Source organism: Erythranthe guttata, chromosome 4, assembly GCF_056151865.1.
Source record: "Erythranthe guttata isolate IM_541 chromosome 4, IM_541, whole genome shotgun sequence".
Lineage (NCBI taxonomy): Eukaryota > Viridiplantae > Streptophyta > Magnoliopsida > Lamiales > Phrymaceae > Erythranthe > Erythranthe guttata.
Window position 1 is genome coordinate 8,234,031 of NC_142536.1, and position 11,197 is coordinate 8,245,227.

The window sequence follows — 11,197 nt, forward strand, 5'->3', positions numbered from 1 at the left end:
ATATATATATATATATATATATATATATATATATATATATATATATATATATATATATATATATATATATATATATAATTTATTTCAAGAATTTTCATCTATTCTACCTTATAAAGTATTGGCTAAAAGAAAGAACACCGTTTCTCCAAGGCTCAAATCAAGGTTAATTTTGATAAAATGTCGGCTTCAAAGGCTGAAACGGTTCAAAGAAGGCCAAATCATATCTCAAATCACTCATTACTCAACACATCGTATCATAAATTTCCTAAGGTGGGCTCTAAAACCGAAAATAGCTTAATCTAGCACAAATTAATTCCCAATTTAAAATAAAAAACGTTCAACAAAAGTAATGCACAAACTGTGATTCCTAACAGTAGTTCGCTTCCAAGTTAAATTGAATCGGAAGATAACCGAACATCTAGTTTTTATCACAACAAAATAAGCAATTTCATCATCAAATTGGTCATATCTCATCATCACAACTCATCGATGTATTCGACTCAAGCAATTTTTTTATTCTTCTTTAATAAAACGACTAAAGCAATAAAACATCTTGAAACACGTGAATTTCCACAATGTGTTTTTAACTCTCCTACTTTCAAACTAAATTTTAGTTATGGCTTAGTGGGCTAAGTATATTACTTAGTGGGCTAAGTAGTGCTTATTAGTGGGGTTAAATTGTGGATATTATTTTAACTACTAAACTAACCCACTAACCCATGTTCTTGAGTGCTCTTGTAGTTGGTTTTCTTGCAGATCATGGGCTGAGGAGTGGAAGCTTGGAATGTCTATAAATACCGACTTCAAGACTCAAGGAATTTTTAAGGATTCGAAGAAACAAAAAACCGAGAGCTGAAAAGAATACATGAGAGTTTTAGTGTGTTTCTAGAATCTCTGTTGTATGTACTCCTCACGAGTACATTCTTTGAAATCTAGAATTTTTAGTATTTATCTTTTTGTTTCTAGATTTGGTTGTAAGAATGATCAAGCTAGTGATTCATTCATAAGGAAGAAGTTTTTGTACTTCTTCTCTTTGTATTCTTGTAATACTGTTTTTAATATAAGTTTTTACGTCATTTAAAGGGCAAGTTCACAAGTTTTTACTTGTGAACATTTTTAATCTGAGTATTGTTTTTATATTTCCGCTGCATGTTTATACAAGTGTCATAACACTTAATATAACACCTCTGTATTAAACGAATTCGGGACCATAAATTCTTTCAATTGGCATCAAGAGCCAACACTTGACGTATACTAAGTGTTTGTTCCTATTTCTTTTTCAGAAACGAATTCGTGATGGATACTCTGATGACTGCTTCTATGCGATCTCCTGTACTTGATGGCACAAACTACACCTACTGGAAAGTCAAGATGAGGGCGTACATCAAAGCCATTGACGAGAGAGCCTGGAGATCTATTGTTACTGGATGGAAGCTACCAACTATAACAGATGCGGATGGGGATGTATTTCCAACACCAGAAAACGGTGGACAGCAGACGATTTATCAAATGCCAATCAAAACTCAAAGGCGTTAAATGCAATCTTTAATTCAGTAGATTTAACAATGTTTAAACTGATCTCAGTGTGCACTTCTGCGAAGGATGCATGGGAGGTTCTTCAGTTACATTGTGAAAGATCAGACAGTGTTAGAAGAACTAAGCTCAGATTACTCACTTCCAAATTTGAGAGACTGAGGATGGAAGAAACTGAAACAATTTCTCAATACAATGAGAAATTGATTGATTTAGCTAATGAATTTCAATCCTTAGGTGGTCCCTTGAGCAATGAGACACTGGTGAATAAGGTACTGAGAACTCTTCCAGAAAGATTCAGCATTACAGTTACTGCAATTGAGGAGGCCAAAGACACATCATCTCTACGTCTGGAAAAATTAATTGGTAGCTTAAAGTCTAGAGAGATGAACTTTGAAGATCAGAGAAACGAGAAAGGTAAGGCCATCTCAAATGCACTCCAGGCAGAATTAGAAAAGAAAGAAGTTGCTCCGGAGTATGATGATGATGCAGAGGAATGTGTCAACAATGTGGCATTTCAGATTCAGAAATTCAATAGGGCATACAGACGAAGTGGAATCAAGCCCAGACAGTTATTTCCAGATGGCTCTCCACAAAATCGACAAACTCAGCCCCGGAACAGATCTATTCCACAGAGAACATTTCCTCAAACATCTTCTCAAAACACTTTAAAAAATTCTCCATTTATTCGTTCAAATTATGAACCACCTAACTTGGATCATATTAAATGCAGGGCTTGCTCAAGATTTGGACATTATGCTAATGAATGTGCAAATACCTTGAGAAGAAGAGGAATGAGCCTGATTTGTGCTGTCAGTGATGAGAAGGAAGAGCAACCTGAACAGACAGAGGAGCAGCAACCCACAAAACAGGCTCTTTCTGTCAGATATTTCATTGAAAATTGTCCTGAAACAGAATCATAGGGAGTTTCTCTAGATGCTGCAACACTTTCTGAAACACTTTCAGTAACTGAAATTTCTGAGTTAGATAATAGTCATTATACATGTTTGAACTCTATTTCTTTGAATGCTGCAGAATACAGTAAAGAAGCAGTGGGAGATGAGGAAGAAATGTATAAGAAATTGTTCAGCGACTTGGAGAATAAGACTCATGCTCTAGATGCAGCCAACAAGGAAAATTCTTACCTTAAAGAAAGAACACTACAACAAAAAACATCTATTACGACATATAGTTAGAGACACTTTTTCACAAGCGTCCCAAATAAAGGATATTGGGACACTTCATAAATTGCATCTAATTATTTAACTTATCTGGGCACTTATACCTCAAATTGAATTTGCGCAAAAAAAAAAAAAGATTATAAAATAAATTCTTGTTTATTAGTTCCATTTTCTTTCCATCTCATTTAATCTCCCAGCGTTCCCTTCTTATGCACCGAACGTCTCATCTCCTTGAAGTCGAGAATTTCTTGATTAAACTTATGAAGGTAAGATCTCTTTTTCTATCTTACGATTTTGTGTCTCTCTCCCATCCTTTTAATCTTCTGAAACTAGGGTTTAGAAACAAAATTTTGAATTGGGCGAAACGAAGTTAGGGCTTGAAACGTTTTTCCCAATTTTCATTTGACGGCAATCAATTTCTGTTTCTCTCACCTATATATTTCTGTTTAATGAACATTTAAATTCGACGAAAATGGTTTAGGGCAAGGATTATGAAAGTGTTTCCCCATTTGCAGTTCGACGGCAACAATGTCAGGAATGTTCGAGCGTTGATGAGTTACGATGTAAGAGTTTAATAAAACAAATTCAGCTATGGTAGCAATGACAATGAAAGGTATTGTTTTTTCTTTCTTTTGACAAATGTAAATTTACCTTATTATATGTATTTCTTGAACTTCTCCGAAGAACTAGCTTGAGAATTTTTTATGCTTAATGTTAAGTGTATAATTTTACACTTTATCGTACCTTTTTATTTGAGCTTTTGGTGTGTTTTAATGATAATTGGTGCTTAAAAAGTTGATTTATTGTATTTTAGGTACAAAATGAAGAATTGGAAAAGTATGGGGTCAAAACTGCAATTTTGGCGAAAATATGGGTCAAAAGTGAAAATATCAAAATTCTGAAGAAACAAGGCTCGGACCCCCGTCCCAGTTTTAGTGCAAATTATGGGACCCCCGTCCCATACCCCGAAGTTGCGCAGTAAAGGGATTTTAATTGCACAAGGAAACTGCCTTCTTCCCCAAGTTCTTCACCCTATATAAGACCAATCCAAGCACACAATTAGGGATCTTTTTACGCAATTTCAAGGGCAATCGAGGAGCAAGAGAACGAAGACGAAGACTTGACGAATCTTCATCCTAGTTTTCCTTTTATTTTCTTTTCTGATTTTTATGAATTTTCGTATTTTTATTATGCTTTTCGTAACGAACATGAGTAGCTAAGTTTTTATTCTAGGATTTTATTGGAACCCTATGTGGTAACTCGAACCTATTTTTCTACTTTTATGCAAGTTTAATTCTTCGATTATTTCTTCTATTTTGATCGTATTTAGTGCATGAGCGTAGCTAACTTATGTTGCTATTTGTTATTGTTAGAATTGATTGACAGATCGTTTTAATAATTAGAACAGGGATAGAAGAGCCTTCGAGTAGTTTTTCACCGAATGCGTGTGTTGATTGCATGTATTATCGTAGACATACAGATAATACCTTAGGTAGCCGTTGTCGAGACTTGTTATTTAATGCTTTATTTATACTAGGTTTGCATAGATATATAGTGAATCTTTTATGAATAATAGGTTTATAGCGCAGCGACAGCTGGTTATGAATAATTTCGTGTCTTGGGTTAATAATCGGGAATCGTAACTTGCATAATAGGAGATTAATTGGGTGAAGAATTATCGCATAGGGGGAAGATAGAATCCTAGATCCGTTTTATATTGATATTTTCTCGTGATTATTTGCTTTCTTAATTAGTTTACTTAATTAATTAATTAATTTGACAAACTTGCGTAGGCTGGATAAAAATCGTAATTGCTAAAATTTGGTACTTAGGATTAAATAATTTGCGTATTCCCTGTGGGATCGACATCCGACTCTCACGAGTCTACTTTACTACTTGTTTGCGATACGTACACTTGCGTGTTGGTATTTAGCACCCAACACTTAACAATGATTTTTCACTTTTGAAAGGAAAATGCATGTGACTTGTCCGATTTTTCACTCTAATGTGATGAGTGCTTTGATTTGGTCCCCGATTACCACCTAGCTATTATAAATTTTGGTAATGGGATTGATTATATAACTGATTAAATTTTGCTATTCCAAATATGATTTTTATTGTTAAGAAGAATACATCAAGTTAATTTTTTTTTGTAAGAAAAATTAGTTTGTACTGCTAATAAACAATTGATGGGGTCTGTATAACTAAGTTTAAGATTGAATATGGGATTTTGATGTTGGAGTCCTTGAGAAATGCATTTACTGTGTTTTTCTTGCCAATATATTTCTCCCCACAATGTTATTGGATAGTAACCATAAACAAATATCATGTTTGTTAATTACTCTTATCTAATTGGTATTTTGTTTTATTTTTGCATCAACTGTTATTTTAATGGAATAAAAATATTAAGACTAATTGTAGTATATGTTTGGTTATTTAGGTCCCTTAGGAGATGTCTCATGTGCTCTGGCTAGTGTGCATCAGATTGCATAATCTCTTTATTACATCTAAGTATGGCGATAATTTATTTAACGAAGTGATCTTATTACTGATACTTATCTTAAGCAACAGCTAATGTAATACTCAACTTTATTCTTTTCTTACCTGTTTTCTTCGTGATAATTGTTTAAAAAAATTTGGTTGCTACAGGGGAAGGCTGATTTTTAACAAACCTATAATGAAGACTATTCGGGTATTATTTGTTTTCAATTATACTTCCTTATAAGACTATCTTTCATATTCTTTGTTTTGTACTTGTGGCATCAAGAGATGTACTGTATCTTTTACTGTTGATTAATTGTGTGTTGAACTATGTCATGTCTTGTAGACCTATGATTTAAGGATTTTGATTTAGTCTAGAAACATGGCAAGAGGTTAGAGTTTACATTTGCATTATGTTCATCCGCTATCTTATTTATTTTTGCAGAAGGTGTTGATTAAGTTGAATGGTATCAGGTGAAAAAAAAAGGTAAGAATAAATTTCTCGTATAATTATGTTCAAACAATTGGAAGGCTCTTGGAATACATATTATTTGGGCTGTTTTACTGGTATGTATTATTTTATTTTTTCCTTATCTTCTGTAACTTTTTAATTTTTTTTGATGAGGTATTAAATATAATTTGTTTATGCTAGGTAGAAAACAAAAGGAATTTCCCCAATGATTATATTCAGATAAATAAGAGATGGTATGTTATTTTGCATTTTTATATGTTTACTCATTAATGAAGGCACTGTAATTTGTAACTTATTTTTTTATTCCTTCGTGATGTTTTTTTTTCTTTCCTACAGGTTTCTTATGCAGTTGCTTTGAATGATGAATTTTATTGTTGATGCAAGCCATCTAGAATATGATGGGAGCTGAATCATACTGTTGAAGTTTAGAGTTGCTAGAGATTAAAAGTTTAGTTAATCAAGATATTCAAATTTTACATTATAGGACTATGATTCCATAATGTTGGTTGGTTTGGAAGATCCTTTGTAGTACTATGATTTTTCTAAGTTGAATATATTTGAAATTTTTGTTATGAAAATTGAGATTATTGTTATGTTGTGTTTGTTATTTAAATTTGTATTTTATATATATTTTAGTTATATTAACAGGATATGAAGTGTATATATAATGACATATATAATTGTCTCGAAAAACTGATTAGCAGAAACATGGGTTTCTTAAGAGGACATATATTTATGTCTTAATAACCATTTATTGGGACACAAATGAGTGCCTCGAAAAGAGAAACTTTAAGGGGCATATAATAAATGTCCCAAAGGCTAATGCGACACACAACTACGCGACATATATTTTATTTGCCCCTTAAAGTGTAAATGTCCCAAAATGTTATATATTGGGACATTTTCTTGTGTCCACAAAGATGATTTTTGTTGTAGTGCAATCACTCATTTGGAGGTTGGAATCACCAAGAAGGATCTTGAATCGGCAAAGGTGAAAGATGAACTCAAAGAATAAACTCTAGCAATCAAGAGGATAAATACCGGCACAACTAAACTCGAAGAGATTGTGTCACTGGAGAAGTACACCAAAAATAAAGGTCTAGGGTTCAAAAAACAAGTGAAGAAACACAAGCCAGTAAAGAAGAAGGAAATTGTCTTTGTAAAAGAGAAGGGTTGAAATGGAAAAGAATGCAGAAATTCCACAATCACCACTCCAGAGTTCAGAATAAGGAGATACATTTGTCATTACTGTTTCTCACCAGGACATTGTTAGAGTAGGTGACCAACAAGCCAACATGTGGCTGTGGTCTTTCGTATTTATTATTGTAATAAACGAACCTTTATTCGTATTAATGATAAAACACCTTGGCATTCTATATCTTTGTCCCTTTGTCACAAGCATAGATATAGTCCTTACAGTTATTACAAGTACTAGTAATTGATCGTTAGGATCGTGAGATATGTACTCAAGTATTATTACTGTTAAACGTGTTCCTAGTCGAAGGGTTACGCCACTAATGAGGATATCGGCCTTTCCCATTAAGACTAGCACTTAGTGTATGTGTACTGCATCTCATCAGTAAACGGTATTGTGATATCGGCATGCATAAGTGGGTGCTCGTAAGTTGACGAGTTCACTGAACTCCCTCACCCTAGAAATTTCTAAGTGGTTCCCAATAATCGAGTAGAGATAACTATGGTATAGTTGTACACCATTAGTCCTTATGACCTAGACATCACCGTGACTTCACTAGAGGACCAGCTGTATCGTGACCTGTCCCTGAGTTCCACCGAGGACCATCCCAAGGGCCAGTGTTCGTGCAGTCCGAAATCTAGTGGGAGGTCTGTGCATTGTAGTCGGGGATTCGATCGCTAGAATAGTCTTGGATGTCCTGTGTGTTCTGAAAGTTTGTAATCATTCTAAGTCTCTGGCCAGAGCTGACTAAGTGATGATTAGAGAATTCGATTCTCTAAGTCATGCACGTGACGATTACAACACTTGGAACGATCGCACCGTCATCGAACATATAAAGAGGTCTCGATGAACCAATGCCTCTAGTTCGATCAGGACATATGTATCGAAGGGACCGTACTGTACGTTAACTATATCTGAAGGTTCTTGCAGGCACTTCATTTGTATCTAGGGAATCATGATGCGTAGTTGCTAGACGCCAATCTTGATACGTTGGGTGATTAAGGTGAAACGAGCTTCATCTTAATCGTAACTCTAAGGGACGAGTTTTGACCACAAAGGGTTGTGGGCCCACGGCTAGCTTACACCTGAACCATCGAGGGTCACACTGCTCGTGCACATGAGATCTTTGAATAAACGGTCATAGATAAAATAGTTTATCTTTGCATGATTGGAAGTCAATATGATTGGATCCAACATTCGTGATTTGGAATTATGAATGAGAATAAGAAAAGGAAACGAATAGACGAACGTATTAGTGAACTTTCTAAATCGGGAAGTTTCCAAATTTAGAAAGTGCACTGAACTAGGGTTTCCACTTTTGGAAAGTTGGAAATTGAAAGTTGGCACTCGTAATGACGAGGATATTATAATGATTCTGAAATTGTAATCGTTGCAATTTTCCGATCATTGAATTGAGAGAAACGAGCAACTAAAGGAACTAACGAGCTTAAGCTGTTGGGCCCGGTCCAACTTAAGCCCGTTAGGGTTTTATGCAAGGGACTATAAATACTTGATTTATAGGCCTTGCACAAAGACACAAGACCTAATCAAAACCATAGCCGCTCACCTCTCTCTCGGCCTCTCTCCCGCGGCCATCACCGGCGCCGTCGCCGGAACCTCGCCGGAATCGGCCGTTAATCGGCCGATTGCTTTGGTAGTTTCTTTCCTTCTCTTTTTTCTTCCGTTTTTCTAACTATTACGTGTCTAGTGCCACGTGTTTAGTAGATCAAAGTATACGAGGTGAAATCTGAGAGGAGGAAGATCGTAGATCGAAGAATCGAGGAGCAGCACACGAGCCGAAGCCGCACGCAACCCCACGCGCCGCTCGAAGACCGCGCGTGAGTTACACGCGCCGCCGTGGCCGTCTCGCCGCTGCTGCCGCCGCACCGTTGCTGCCCCGGATTGTACGGATTGGTTTCCGTAGCAATCTCGACTTGCTGAGCACTCCTACCTCACGCTTCAAGAGGTAAACACACGAATCTCATGTTTCGATTCGTTTACGTTTAAACTAAGTATTCATGTTTGCTTTCGTATGATTTTATGTGATTATGTGAAATCATAATTTTATTGCGAGCATGTTATTTGATTTAAACGCGAGCATGCTAGTTGATTTAATTTCGATTAAGTAATTTAGCATGTATGTTGTTTTTAATTTCGCTGGAAGCGCAAAGGTACGCAATTAATTGATTTAATTTATCGGGCATGTGCTTATGTGCTTTAAAGTTGTTTAAATCGCATAAAATATTTGTTTTCCGCTGCGTACACGTGTCCGAAACCCAACAGTGGTATCAGAGCTCGTTGCGCAATTAATTGCGTTCGTTTTAATATGCTATGATTTTATGCATGTTCGATTTATTAAAGTAGTGATTGTTGTATTATGTAATTGGGAGTTTTCGTAAGTTTAAAATATTTTTGAAATATTGTTTAGAATTTTTCCAGCTTTAAAATTGTTTAAAATTGGAAAATCGGATCTGAAATTATTTTTAAAACGTCGGTTTTTTAATTGTTCGGATCGAACCGGTCGAACCGGCCGGTTCGATGGTTGTGTGCGATCTAGTTGACCGAATCCACGTGGATTCGGGTCGGTCAGACCGGTTCTCGGTCCGACTGACCCGGCCCACCGATTTGGGTCAACTGGACCGGGCAGAACCGGACCGCTTCGGTCCGAACCGGTCAGACCGGTTGGGCCGAACCGGTTCACTGAAAAAAAAAAATATATATTTTTATTTCAGATTTCTAAAATTAAATTTAAAACAAATTGATTTTAATTTTTGGAAAATTATTTTCAATTAATCCCAATTAGATAATTGGATCGACAATCATCTATTTTAGTAAATAGGTGTTAGATTAATTAATTAATTTAAATTGTTAAATTGATTTCAATTAATAGAACCCATATATAACATTGATTATAGTTCAACTTAATTAGTAGTACCTCAACATTATTTGAATGATTTATGCTAGTTGAGGTTCTATAATTATTTTGAAAAACCCGATAATTAATTAATGTAATTAATTATGAAATTAGGTCGTATGTTCCTCTTAGGACAATATGCGTTTCCATATACCTTTAGAGAACATAGATGTAGGAATCACATAGACCAATCCGAATCTTCTGATGAGATAAAAACTTTTTAATAAAACCCCTCATTCTTAATCTAATTAAGAATCATTTCAAGCTATAAAGAAAAACCCAATCTGTTGAGTTATTTCTTTCCTTCTGCCAACGGTTGGATTATGTGTAGCCCTTTACTGTAGTGCAGTAAGCCGTGTTAGCGGGGAGTGCTATGGTAGAGTAAGCTGTAATTCAATTGACATAGCGATGAAGGTAGCCATAGAAAAGGGTTATGTTGGATTAACGTGGTCGGCTAGATTAACTAGGGACTACATTAGTTTGGCATAATCAAGTTCTATGAGCATCTTTGATTGGTAGGTTAGACTTGACACACGACGATTTTGATATTCGCGAGATTAACTTAGGTCATTATCAAGTGTGAGGAAAATTAATTTAGGGTCATATTGTGGATATGATTGATTGTGATCTACCTTTGGGCAAATATAATCGGGCTAGATTAACTACGGGTTATATTTGTCTATTGGACCTAAAGCCCATTAAGAAAAATCAGTTTTCTCGTTTGTCTACTAGAGGGAAGTGGAACTCGATAAAATTAGTGGGAGAACAATTAAATCACATAAGTCCAAACATTTAATTGTAACAATCATTTAACGCGAATCTCTAATAATCATCTTCTCTATATGTCTCAGATAATCATGTCTAAGAATCCCATAAAGTCAATCCTCGACAATAAACTCAATGGCCCTAATTACCTAGATTGGTTGCGCAGTCTTAAGCTTGTGCTAACCGTTGAGGGGCGTCTCTATGTTTTGAACGAGAGACTTCCCGCCACTAAACCTGCCACAGCGACTGATGCTGAAAAGGAAACTTATGAAGTTTGGAAGAAAGATGACACTCATGCTAGGTGTTATATGATAGCCGCCATGGAGCCCGCGCTTGCGAGGAAATATGAGTCTCACATGCATGCTTTCGATATAAAGGCTGATCTCGATAGCATGTATAGTGAGAATATTAGGGCATCGAGGTACGCTGCTACAAAGGAGTTGATCACGGCGAGACTGCGCGAAGGGACTTCGGTCCACGAGCACTGTCTCAAAATGATCACTCTCCTTGAAAAGCTAGTGAATCTTGATGTCACCCTCCCGGCCGAGCTCTCGTTGGATTTGATCCTGTTATCTCTCCCTAGTTCCTATGAATCGTTCATAGTGAACTTCAACATGAACAAACTAGATCCTCCCTTGGATGAGTTAATGAACATG

At 35.8% G+C, this 11,197-nt stretch overlaps 1 long non-coding RNA gene across 3 annotated transcripts; it reads left to right on the forward strand.

Moving 5' to 3' along the window:
- Positions 1-2,672: 2,672 nt before the first annotated feature.
- LOC105972703 (uncharacterized) lies at positions 2,673-6,245 on the forward strand. 3 transcript variants are annotated; one of them, XR_016030802.1, is made up of 5 exons: positions 2,673-2,980; positions 3,196-3,327; positions 5,364-5,406; positions 5,641-5,900; positions 6,004-6,245. It is a non-coding gene; the product is annotated as an uncharacterized LOC105972703 (long non-coding RNA). The 3 variants fall into 3 exon arrangements; XR_016030803.1 differs by having other exon boundaries at positions 3,230-3,327; positions 5,155-5,406; XR_016030801.1 differs by having other exon boundaries at positions 2,674-2,980; positions 3,230-3,327.
- Positions 6,246-11,197: the final 4,952 nt, after the last annotated feature.